The sequence below is a fragment of the Cupressus sempervirens genome, chromosome 3 (assembly GCF_028749045.1).
Source record: "Cupressus sempervirens isolate cs-2001-9-10 chromosome 3, ASM2874904v1, whole genome shotgun sequence".
In the NCBI taxonomy this organism is placed as follows: Eukaryota; Viridiplantae; Streptophyta; class Pinopsida; order Cupressales; family Cupressaceae; genus Cupressus; species Cupressus sempervirens.
The window spans coordinates 600,891,511-600,905,443 of record NC_143120.1 but is presented as its reverse complement, the minus strand read 5'-3'; the positions used below and the strand labels follow the sequence as shown (position 1 = coordinate 600,905,443).

At 32.9% G+C, this 13,933-nt stretch overlaps 1 pseudogene across 1 annotated transcript in view; it reads left to right on the top strand.

Annotated features, from left to right (window-relative positions):
- Positions 1-10,446, top strand: part of LOC149568103 (oligopeptide transporter 4-like) — a 115,479-nt pseudogene extending 105,033 nt beyond the window's left edge. Inside the window, exon 8 of the transcript XR_016361417.1 lies at positions 9,833-10,446. The product of XR_016361417.1 is annotated as an oligopeptide transporter 4-like (transcript). The remainder of the gene's footprint in view (positions 1-9,832) is intronic.
- Positions 10,447-13,933: the final 3,487 nt, after the last annotated feature.

The following is a 13,933-nucleotide window of genomic DNA, read 5'->3' as shown; positions in this document are numbered from 1 at the left end:
GTTAGATCCATTATAAGAGGTCTTGGTTCTGATATCTTTATTAATACATCTAAATAAATTTCAAGCCGAGCATGGAAATGAAACAAACTTATGTTGAATGACACTTAAGTGCAGAAATATAAACAAACTTTAAATATCTTAATTAACATAACCAAATCCGAGATAGCTACAAATATGCATATGCCAAAGAAATATCAAAAAATTGAATACATCTATATTGCCTTTGTGAAGAGACATACCAATCTACAATCTAGATCATGGTATAGATTACAAAAGTTAAAAAAACAAGATTTGAAGCAAACATTACCCCACTCAATTCGATAAGGTTTCAAATTTGTATTCGTATCCAAATACCATACTTTGACGCAAATTCCTTTAGCTACAGACCTGCTAACCATCGATTAAACAAAATTCCTACTCAATTAGACCAAACATTAAATATATTCAAGGCTACATAATTGATGATGCAGGTCCCAGAAGAAGCTTGACCGAACAAAAGGTGGTTTCAGGAAACCATCCAAAAGAGCATTTCACATACGACAATTCACACCATTCCATATATAATCTTATTATATAAAACCATCTTTGTCTTCCTTTAATTAAATTTAAGCATTCTCTTAATATATTAGATACTACTTGCGAAAAACCCCCTAGCGGGTCAAGACAGTCAACAACTAGTATTGTCCTTAATATTTCTATATGAGATTAGTGTTTTAGTAAACTAGATTCCTTCCCTATTTAATATTACAAAATTTTGGGCTTAGAACAAAAACCCAAGGGCTTACATACCGTATTCTTTAAGGTAAATAAAGTTCAAACCCTAATTTAACATTCAGTTCTCCTCAACCTTGTTCCTTTCCTGCTTCTTCCACAAAACCACGATCACCTCTGGAACATCATTAGATTCGTCCAAGGCCAGATAGGGGGGTAGTTCGAACGAGACCTTGTTTTTGCTCATTTTTTTTGAATTAACGGTACAGAATTCTATCTCACCGAGGTCATCAAAGATCACTCCCGGCTGCACATAAACATTGAATAGTTTAAGATAGTCTATGACCCACTCGTTATTTTCCTTTACAACTATCCTTCTCCATCATAAAAGAAAATTTACACTAGCCTCCATTCATGGCCATTCCCTATAGAAGGCCAAGCTTTCCCTGATAATGAGGGATTGCCTACGAGGGACTGTCTCCAAATCTGCAGAGCCCAATGGTAATCCCATATACCTTTCGGGTAATGGGATTCTATATTTATCATCAATGCTATGCACCACCTTCTCAACTCCTTTCCTCTAAATCAGGTTAAATAGATCAAAACAGAGCCTCACTATATCTTCTTTCTGGATCTTTTCCCTTGTCATTACCCCTATGAAGGAGCCAATTATGGTGTTGTTGGTTCTCTAGGTTGCGTTGTAGTCGAAGACACCTTCTCCTATAGATCTGATCACCACAAAGCGTGTCATATCATCTACAACCCATAGAAGATGATTCCATCTCTCAGGTTTGACCTGCCTTAGAAAAGCCATTGTCCTATTTTTAGTTGAGTGAAAAACATGGATATTTGTCTCCATCCGAGCTAAGATTAGGGTGCCCAAGGATAGCAGTATTAAGAGCTTCTATTGAAATGACTCCACCAACAACTTCCCTAACTTAAGTCCAACTGCGTCTCTACAACTATTATCCTCATTATCTATCCTCTAAAAGTGCAGTGGATGATTTATTGCCCTCATGATGGATATAACACATACCACCTATTAATGAAACCTCACATGTAAGGATCCCTTACCTCATCATACTCAAATAGCATGACATCTTGTATGTTTTGAAAAATGATTACCAATAGTGGGATCCTTCAAGTGCCTCCTAATGATGCGCTTTGTACAAAGGCTATGGAATATTGTTATGATACGACAAAACAGATCCATTTAGATAAGACTGAAGAGGGATAATGCAATTGAGATACCAAATTAATTCAATTCCTTATGCAAATGAGATGCCAAATTAATTAAACTCCTTATGTTTCTATTTTATTATAACCATTCTTGATTGTAATAAAACTCGATGGATCTTCAACTGCTAGGATGGCTAAGAATTGTGGGAGAGGTTCCTATCTATATATTACAAATTATATGTTAAAATTGAAACGCCATCCGCACCCTTATTAGCTAACCCATCCACTTTAATATTCCCTTCTCTAAAAATGTGAGTAATATGAATTTCCTTGAATTTGTCTAATAACATGAGGAATTCTTGAACCTTTGAATTTAGAACCCAATTAGGAGTCTTTTTCTTTCTAACTGCATCAAGAACAATCTGAGAATCGCTTTCAATGATGATCTTGGGTAAGCCTAGTTTATCACAGAGTTGTAATCCTCTCTCTAGAGCTTCTAATTCAGCGATGTTGTTAAAGACGGAGGCATCAACGAAGCTAATTTTGCTATCCATTTTCCACGATCATCGTTGATTATGCATCCAATTTTAGCTATACCTGGATTGCCCCAGGCCACACCATCAAAATTCAACTTATGCCATCCTTGAGGGGGGCGGGCAGGGGGGGGGGGGACTTGCAATTAGCTCTTGCTTCCTTATTGTGAGAAGAGTAAACCAATGGAGGGTTGATAATAGTGGGCCAATTTTTCTTCATAGACCCATCCCACATTGAGAATGAGCCTTCTTCTTTTGATGATTTCCTAAGATGAGCATTAAGCACTTCCACTATAGATGCTTCTAATTTTAATATAAACCTCTCTATGTTCAATGCTTTTTCTCGAAAGATGCAGTGATTTCTCTCCTTCCATAATTCCCAAACCACAATTGGGGGGTAGATATTCCAGAGCTTATTATATACCCCACAAATCAAATTCGTAGGCCATGAGCTGAGAAGCCCTTTGACGGAGTTTTGCAAAGGAGTAACCCAGCCGAGACGAGCCCTAAGCCATTCCCAGCAATTGCGCGCATAAGGAGAATTGAGGAATAGGTGATCTACATTTTCATCGCTTTGCTTACATAAAACACACCAATGAGGGCCTATCATACCAAATCTTAATAATCTATCCGCAATCAGAACCCTATTTTGTAGGACTAGCCATAAAAAGAAGCCGGCCTTAGGAAGACATGCCACATCCCAACACAGATTAAGCAAGATTTCAATCTTAGTCCATTTCTGAGATTGAATAATAGTCTTATAATTTAACTACTTTTATTGAAAAAGAAAAGTTTTAAAAAAATTAGAAATTCAAATACAAAGATATAACATATTAAAATTATATTAAAAAGACATATATATATATATATATATATATATATATATATATATATATATATATATATATAATTTGAACTTATGCATTACATGAAGTTTCAGTAACAAGTTATATCAAATAGTAAAAAACAAACATCAATGTAAAACTAATAATAAATATATTTAAAATAAGAAATTGAAAATATTTAATAAATTGTGATAATAAATGCTAATAGGCATTCTACAATGGTAGAATGGGCGGAGTGGGATGGTGTGAACGTGTTAATGTTAACTTTTATTCTTTAGGTTAAATTTGACAACCGTTTGCATGTCAAAAGTTTAAATTTTATTATAAATAGAAAATACTTTTAATAAAAAAATCGTAAATACCACATAAAATGTTCGTTTAAATTATAATATTTGGAGATATTAATCATCCATTTAAAAAAAAAAAAAATAAAAAGCTTAAGTTAGTAAAAAAACTAAATAAATGGAAATAAAGGAAATATATGTAATTTTAGTTGTAGTAAATTAAATTATAATGATTTTGTAGTGGATATCTATCGGCATTTCTTTAGATAGATTTATTTAAGATATCTATACTAGTTAATATTGATTAGACATGTTGTGTGAGGTGGAAGATAAAATGATTGAAAAAATAAAATCTTATCAACTTGTCACAAATGTGGAAAAGATAAAGTTATAATTAATACATTCATTAATGCAAGATGAAGTTGTTAGAAAAAATTTGTATTTTTTGTTGAAGAAAATTAATTTTCTCCCCCACCAAAAATAGTATGGACCAATAGAATGGATGAAAAATGTGATTTATAAAATAATGAAAAATTAGAAAAAGATATAAACATTTGAAATCTCATATAATCTTTTAAATTCTTGCATTTGATTGGTTAGTATTAATGTCATATTTGGATTGACATGAATGCATAAGTATTCTTGCCTTGGCAGGAACTAAAAATATGATGCTATCATTGCAATATGCATGATCACTTTGAATAGAAATGTAGGATAAAAGTGGGTAATACAAATAAAAAATTTAATATTATAACAATGCAAACTTTGAACTCAAGACCTCCAAGAAGGAGGCTTCCCCAATTCACCTGTAGACTGCGGGTGGTTTTCTTTTTCACTCATGCACTTTGTTACTCATATTGCTTCGTTTTTCGTGTTCCATGGAAAAAAAACTTCAAATCACAATATTTGGATAGCTTGTTGAAATGAAAAGCCCTCCGCCTGTAATCATTCCTCTGAAAGTAGGTTTGATTAGATTTCGCTATATAAGATTTTTGAGCCGCACATATGAAATAACAAATAAGAATGTTATTAGCCGATAGGCTTTCACCTGGGCGATAGCCCACCAGGAAATCCTCACGCTATTGCTTGCATTGCTGCTTGCTACGGGTGCTAGATGTTTGAAGTTTTCCTACCACCACCAAGATGTCCATGGTAGAGTTTTCTTTGTAGCTGTGTTGATAGATAGCTGCTTCCAAGAGGGATGGAGGTCCATGGGTGTCACCATAGACATTCGATCTTTCGACTGATAGAGGCCATGGGTCTATGGTTAGGGCATCGCCGACTCTACAAATATGCCATATACCACTGCAATTTGATCGCCCAGGTTTCCTATAAATTCGGCATGTTAGGGGTTTTTGTAAGGGATCACTGGTATGCTACGGATTAAACAAGTATTCTTCCCCTGAGGGCTGCTTTCCATTCTGTTTATATGCTTACTGCTTCTCGATAACCCTTCTTAGATTATTTTCTTTTGCTTTGTACATAAACTAGGTAGATAGTAGCAGAGGCAGACAACAATGGGTTGGAGAAGTCTTGCATAACAACGGTTCTGCTTAGCCATTTTGGTAATATGCCATTATGCGATTCCATTTTTTGTATTTTCTTATTCCTATATTCTTATTTCCATAGTTTTTGGAAATTTTCTAAAACACAACTATGATGTTGTTGATGAAAGAAGATAAAGTTTTAATGTTTTTCTTGGTTGGTTTTGAATGTTGTTCACTTTTCATTTATCTTTACCCATCTTCTGCATTTTAGCTATAAAAACGAAGCTCCAACTACAAAAGATTGAAACTCCTCTTAATTCATGGTTTGGGCTCCTTTTCTGAGGATTACAAGCCATATGAGTGTTTTTGCTTCTCTTTTTGGGGCATTTTTTAATATCTAAACTCCTCTCTTTGTAGTTGTTGATGCCTTTCTTGTAGCCTTTAGTTTCATTTGATGGGTATTCATTATATAAGTTAACAATTCTTCTATGGTTGGTAGTCACAACTTTGCAACAGTTTTCCACACATGTTCTCTTCATTTTCATTTTGCAAAAGTAAATATGAGCATTCTTTGGACATAGTTTCCACACATAGGTTTCACTATATTCATGCTGACTAAAGATGGGTATTCTAAAGAGTTTGGCCCTAAAAATTGTTGTTTTATCATTGCATAGACTGATTCTTAATCTTCTTCTACAAACTCATGACTTATATTTCCCTCTCTATTAACAGATTTCAAACTAAGAACTCGTATTTCCCAATGAAATTGCTAAAACTATTGTGAAGAAGCCCACTACATTAGTTTGGACTTTGGAGAATACAAGTTTGACTCACATGTGACTGACATAAACCTCTACTTGTAGGCTGGCATCACTTCTGAAAGCAGTGATAGTTAGCTTCTCAAAGACCTTGGGAAAAACTTGTCCAACTCAGCACTAGTTACTGGTAACTTTACCCAACTCAACTTCGTCTACCAAGTTTGACATCACTTCTAAAAGCGGTGATACTTAGCTTCTCAAAGAGATTGGGGAAAACTTGTCCAACTTAGCACCAGTTACTGGTAACTTTACCCAACTCAACTTCGTCTGCCAAGTGTTTTCCAATTGCTTGTCATGATAGTACAAGTGTTATCTTTGTCACCTCTAATCTGATGTAAAATTTGGCCTGCACCCCAAGTTACTAAGCTACCTATAGGACATAAGAGGTTAATATCATGTGTATTTGTATTACCAATAGAGAAAATAAATGAGAATAGTATTTGTATCCATCAGATACTTGTAATCTATATTAAACATATTAATTAAAGGTGTTGCTGCAACATTTTAATTCACTTCACATTTTTGTTGTATGCTCTGTTATATGCCTTGCTTTATACTCTATTTCTTTATCGTGCTACATTATCCTTGTGTTTTTTTATTGCACTACATTCTATTCCAAATGCTAATTTAGATTGGAACCTCCCTTATTTAGTCTGTAAGACAACTGAGCCTTTTCTTTTAAATGGAAGACACTCTGTACTATTGAAATTGCTTGTTTTTTAGACTCTACTTTCATCAAGAAAGATAATGTATAATTCATTTACCACATCTTGATGTTAGAATTAAGATGCAATCAACCTTGTAAATCCCATGTTTCAAAACTTTCTCAAATTCATTTCCTTCACCCTTGATATAAATTTGGGATTGCTGTCCTTCATTAGCTTGGGTGAAGTCTTCTCAAGTTTAGTTGCAACAAGCTTTTTACCTAACATCATTCACTTGTTCAATAAATCAATAGCTGTGTTTTTTAGTTTATTGGCATAATTTCACCATTTGTGCACAATGATAAAGTTTTTCTTCATTCCGAATGCATGCTCAGCTAAAGTTTGTACATGAAATGTAAGGTTCTTCAGTGGCCCTATTTTCCAGCATATTATGATGTTTAATAGGTTATGTATGCATATAAATTTCATATACCTATGCTTTTCAAATAATGGATTTAAAGGAAGCAATCTACCAAGTTTGTATAGGAAAAGTTTGTGTAGGAAATGTAAGGTTCTTCAGCGGCCCTATTTTCTAGCATATTATGATGTTTAATAGGTTATTTATGCATATAAATTTCATATACCTATGCTTTTCAAATAATGGATTTGAAGGAAGCAGTCTACCTTGACCAGGATTAAATTATTTTTGGCCAAATTTATTGTGCATGTCATGTATTCTTTGTGCTTGTATGTGTTATGTCTTCCCCACATGTTGCACACACATGTGCATGTCTTTGTGCCTTATGACTATCTCCTACCACATGGGAGTAAATCTTTTGATTCCATGTAGTCAAAAGATGTGTGTGTATTTCTTCATATTTTTTCACTTCGTACTTTAGTTTGTTTTAAACAATTTTTTTAATAATGGAAGCACATTTGAGTCCTCTTCTTCTAATTATAATATTCTTGTATGAACCTAGGAATGCTTTGTAATCAAATTGGATTGTGCTTTGTAATCAAATTGGATTGTGCTTATGGTTATGGATTGGACTTGAAGTAAGAACATTCTTTTTGGGCTTAGATTAAACCTTAATGTATTGTAATTTATATCTAGGTGGCCTTGGACCATGCTTAGGCAACCCCATGTTATCTAAAATGGCTCTATACTATATTGATGTGACATCTCTGATTAGGAAGCCATGCTCACATAGATGCGACCTTGCTCTATGTTTGGACAACGACATGCAAATGGAAAGTAAATCCTTCACATCTTTGGTAGTTGAGGATATTTATGGTTCAATTTCATGCTTGAATATTTTTTTATACCTCATATGTTGTCTATATCATTTGTATCATTTGTTTTCATTGTCTGATTATGAAATATTAGTTTTTAGACATGATTCGTTGGTGTTCAATTTTGGACAGCTTAAACATCATACACTAAGGTTTGACTCCTAGGCTTTTATTGCACAAGAGTGCACCATGTAAACATATACATTATCTCATTTGCAACCTTTCACACAACCAAAAGATGAGTTCATCCAGGAATTGAAAATACAAGCTCCTCCTTTCACTATTAAAAGACAAAAACCAAACAACTAGATCCACTGCAAGACCATAATAGAGCCCTACTACTACAATCCACCACGTATCATCCTCCTCTTCACCCTTCACCTCCTCTAAAGGAGCAGCTGCATTTTTAACACAGCTTATATTTAAGGGAGCTCCACAAAGGCCCTCATTTCCCACATAGGAAACAACATCAAATGTGTCCAGATGTCTTGCCTGTGGAATCTTTCCAGACAAGTTATTGTAGGACATGTCTAAATAGCCCAGCATGTTGATGCTTCCTAGGCTATCTAGGATTGGACCAATTAGCATATTGTGAGAAATGTCCAGTGATTCCAAATCTTGCATATCCCCTATGGAGCCTAGAATTTCTCATGTGAATCTATTCCAAGAAATATCCAATGATATCATAGCCTTGAGGACTCCCAACTCCTCTGGAATCTTGCCTGTTAACTAGATATCTGATAAATTATTAATAGCAAAGATGGAGAGGAATTTTAGATATTGCATTTGTTGGCCTTTGTTAAACAAGTCTATCACATTCCCAAAGAATAAATTGGCAATATAGTAATTGTATCCTATCAAATAGGAATGGGTGCTCTGATTTATTATTGTTTGCATGCCAGAGAAGTTGGTAGGAAGTTTTCCAGTTAGATTGGTCTTCAAAAGATCAAGGATTTGAAGATTTCAGAGCTACAATATCTCTAAAGGTATCATGCCTTTAAGCTTATTGGACCTTAAATTGAAAATACACAATTGTTGGAAGTTCTTTAATCCAGTTAGGATGTGCCCTTCAATCTTGTTGTTTCCCAAATCTAAATTTTCAACTCCTTGCAATATCTGAGAGAGGATGGAAGGGATCCCTTGATATTATCCCAAGGTAGTGATGTTTCCTATGTCTTGAGGAATTTCTCCATTGAAATCATTGCTTGTAATGTTGAGAATTCCCAGAGAAGAGCAATTTGAAACACTTGAAGGCAGGCTCCCTTATAGCTTGTTGCTAGTCAGATCAACAAATTTATGTATGGGTTGGAGATGGAAGATGAGAAAGCTCTGCTGAAATTGTTTCCTAATAAAACTAAGCTTGTGAACCTGATGCTTATCAATGGTTGAATGGAACCGTTAAAGTGGTTGTTGAAGAAAAATCTTGCATACAAATTGGAAACAACTTGTATCCACTCCACATTGCAACAACAATGCCTATCAACTATACTCTTGAACCCTGCTGGGGTACAAGAGCTAGTTTTATTTATCATCAAAGTATGGGGAATGGAGATTAGTTGTGCCAATCAATGTGGGTTAGAGAAATTTCATTGTCTCTTCTAAAACGTGTTGAACAATTTATTTTTTAAATAAAGGTTTTGTCTCTCACTACTAGCAAATAAATAGTTGCAGGACATATATTTTAATAGTGATAACATCTTATAAGCTTGCGAGTTAAAATGTATTTTTTTCCCATATTTTATTTTTTAAAGTTAAACACAATAGAGACTAATTTTTAACTTGGAAAGTAGTGTTTATAAATAGTTAAAAACTAAAGATCCTTTCATACACAACACATACATATAGATGATTGTTGAGTCTTATCTTTTATTATTTTCACTCTTCTACTAATATGATAATATAAAATCAATCTTCAAAAGTCTCATATAAAATCAATCTTCGAAAGTTATCTTGAATTTATGAAATTAAAAGTCATCAATCTAAGTAACTATATCATTCTGGTGATGTCATTCTAATATTTTTTTTTGTCAAAATGCAGCTCATTGGAACAATAGTAGCTAGAACAGTCAATTTGGGTGTGGCATGGTGGTTGCTAAACTCTATAGATAACATATTTCAAGAGTCTCGTTTACCCCCAAATAGCCGTTGGACATGTCTAGGTGATAGAGTATTTTTTGACGCTTCAGTCATATGGGGTCTAGTAGGTCCCAAAAGAATATTTGGCACACTTGAAATTTATCCACATTTAAATTGGTTATTTTTAGGGGGATTAGTTGCTCCCATAATAGTTTGGCTATTTCATAAAGCCTTCCCAACTGTGGCATGGATTCCTTTGATCAACATGCTAGTGTTGTTGGGATCAATGGCTTGGATGCCTCCAGTAACTAGCGTAAATTTTACATCATGGATCACTATGGGAACCATCTTCAATTTCTTTTCCTTTTTCTATAGAAATGTGTGGTGGCAATGTTATAACTGTGTTCTATCAGGGGCCTTAGATGCAGGAGTGGCATTCATGGTAGTATTGTTGTTTTTTATAGTGGGTCTTCAAAATAAAGCATAGACTAGTGGGGCACCAATGACAATCACTTCCCTTTGGCCACATGTTCTACTACTAAGAACATCATTGTTGATGGATGCACTATATTATAATATTTCATATAATTCATTAAAAGAATTAAATAATTCTTTCTTTTTTTCAAAATGTATCATGTTTGGAAATTCCATGCAATTTTCAAACATTAGAGTGTTAACATGATGTGTAGGGATCTTCTTTGGGTCATCAATTTGGCTTATATTGAGTAACATTTTGATGCCATAATTGTACATGTTGTTTGCTAGGTTAGTGAAAGCAATATTACATTTAATAGTAGTGGAGTCATATATTTATCTTCACGGCTCCAAAATAAAATTAAAAATGTCTTAAAAATTTATTTAATTTATTTTAGCTTTTGTCTTTATTGTAGGAATAAGTTATAATATATAATTAAATGTCCAAGAAGTGATACAATTTTGTGTCAAATTATGTTCATTTTTCTAACCTTCTTTGATCTTTATTTACATGTAATATTCTGACATTTTAATGTAATTTATCTATTCCTAGATAACCTCTATTACCGTTGCACCCCCACAACACCATAACCTCTCAAATATCAACTTCTAAATTTAAATCTCATTGACTCATACTAGTTTAATTATCTATTTGTTACCTAAAAAAATACATGTTTGCATAATTTATTACTATGTACATGTCAACTTAAGGCATTTTATTGCAATATCATTCTCTTATTTCCTTTCTCATGATTTATCAATTAAGCATTCAAGAATCATTTATTAGAATAATAGTTCAATTGGTGCACTAAAAACTAAAAACATTTACTTCATAATAATCATGTATTTAAAATTTACACAACTTGTTACATATTAATCCTAAGCATGTATATAAAGTCAAAAAAATTGAAAGTTTCCCTAGGATACACGTAGTCTCCTAATTAGAGTCCATTCTATGCAAAGCAAAATTGTGTCAATCCAAAATAGAAAGGGTAATTCTAGGTTTGAGGAGGATGAGAAGGAAATGTTAAGAAGTAAATTCCACACATAACTAAGATAGGAGGGGGGTGAATTAGTTGTGATAAATTAAACTTTAATCCAAACTTATAAATCTTAACCCCAACAATTTAAACAATGATGTGCAACAAGAGAAAATCATACACCATAATGCAATGATTTGTTGACTTGGGAAACCCTTGATCAAAAAGGAAAATATGGTGGGCATGATACCCACAAGGTAGTGTACTAATATATATATATATATATGCAACCATATTAGGAGTCAGTTACAATGCATTCAGTACAACCATCCATGTTTGAGGAAAAATCCCTGTTAGGAGACCTTGAACCTTTTTAGAAGGTTCTAACCCTGTTAAAGGTTGATAAAGAAATAAATAGACCCACTTCTTGATTGCTTCAACGATTGTGAAGATCAAACTCGAGAAAAACATATCCAAAATACTAAACTGATAGATATGCAACTTAATTGCTAAAATAGTTCCTTTGAGGCTCAACTTAATCAACCAACTCAATCTCTTCTCTTTTCTGATAATCTATAGTTCAAGATCCCATTAGCTAATTATTAAATTGCATACATGATACCACGTTGATTCCCAACCAAGGAAATCATCATTCCTTTATACCCTCACAAATAATAAATTAGGTTGGTTTACTAAAGCTTCCCCAATGTACCATTAATTACATAGGACCATACTAAGGCATACATGCCTTCATACGAATCATTAGAAATATTACATTGATGTACTCACATGTTATAGTATAATTATTACATTTTGCAATGATATGTAACATGTTTCCTTAAATCAGTTGGCTATTAGTAAAACATATTGCATGTTTCACAACAAAGACCTTTCCAGAATAATCTCTAAGCCTTGCTACCACAAATATAGTTGCATGAACAAGTCTTCTACCATGATCCAAGCTCCCTAACATTTATTCTACCTCACTGATAAGATACAAAAAATATGCTACCATCTCTAAAAATATTTCGTATACATTGGTTTGCTACCAGTCTTCACCAAACATGTTGTAGTTCATCCAAAATTCAACATAAGATCCAACAAACATAGACATGATATCTATACTTATCCTTCTACACAAATATAAATTGGTTGCATAGTTTAGCTTATTATATGTCAATTTCATTTTGCCAATAATCACCCCGTAATATACAAAATCTTTTTCATTCATGATCACATAAACAAATGTCGTCATCAATGAAAAAAAATGTCATTAATAAAATACATACACAATACATCCAAATGCAAACCAAATGTTTATTTCTAATATGATATGTTGTCTATTTTGGAGAATGTTGCTAAGTTACATGTTAATATCTAAAATTCCATCTTAAAAGGGAAAATCATTGAGCTTGATGTCAAATTTGAAAAGTTGAGTGGTAATCTAGTAAATATGATCAATATGATTTTTAAAGCCATTCATAATAGTGTTGAAACTTCAAGTGTCTAATTGGTAAGTTACATAATCTTTAGGCATCAAATTCTTTTGACAATGCATATATGGATATGGAAAGTGTTGATAATGGTTTTCAAGGTGTAGTTGAGAAGGGTTCATGTTCTCACACTTGGGAAAACTTGTTAGTGTTAGTTCTGATCCTTCTACTTTAGTTTGATCTATCAATTATCGATGATCTTTTTTATTTTTATTTAACACTTTAGCTTTCTCCAAAAATGAAGGATGGCTAGCTTTCATGCATAAGGCTAACAAAAGAGTATTAACATTAATTTATTTTATTATGTTCACCATTGATTTGGTTTATGTAGTAGTTGATCATGTATAAATCATGCACTCGTTGCAATAGCTAACACACAAAAAATCATTCATATGCATTATCTATTCTTTCCTCTCCTATTTTTTGCTAATTTTTCTTTTCTTTTTCCTTTTTTGGTTTCCCGATAGGATCCTTATTTTGTTTGCAAGTTTAGCTACAAACTTTACAAAACTTAAAGAAGTCTTTTGAGTAGGCTAAAAAATTATCTTTATAATATTAAAAATATGTATCAAAACTTAAACTAGCTAAAGGACGAGGTTGTATAGGCCCTCAAAAATATCTAGTAGTATTGTTAGCTTTTTCTAGCACTAGTGTCTTAGTTGCTAGTGTTCTTCTCTATCTTGTTGGTTGTTCATTGTGAGTATCATAATGGAAATGTTTTGTAAATATGATTTTAGGTTCCTTCATAAACAACATTAACCTAAATAAAAAACATATAGTCCAGTAATTTACAACCTTCAAAGTGTGTTATGAAATACTAAGATTTTCAACAAAAATAGCAACAAATTATGAAAAAAATGTAAACAAACACAAACAAGTTTTATGGTCATATCCATGTAGTAAAAGAAAGATCAACGAATAAGAAAGTGATCTACAAGAATATGTTTTTCTTAGAAATAAACATTGATCTTACATAGAATCTAAATTAAAACATAAATAGAGAAGTGTTGGAAATATGAGGTAGATAGGATTAATAAGAGAGGAGGGGTGAAGTAGGAACCAATAAAACTTTATCTCACTTCACCAATTAATCCTTCATATAATATTATAATCTAA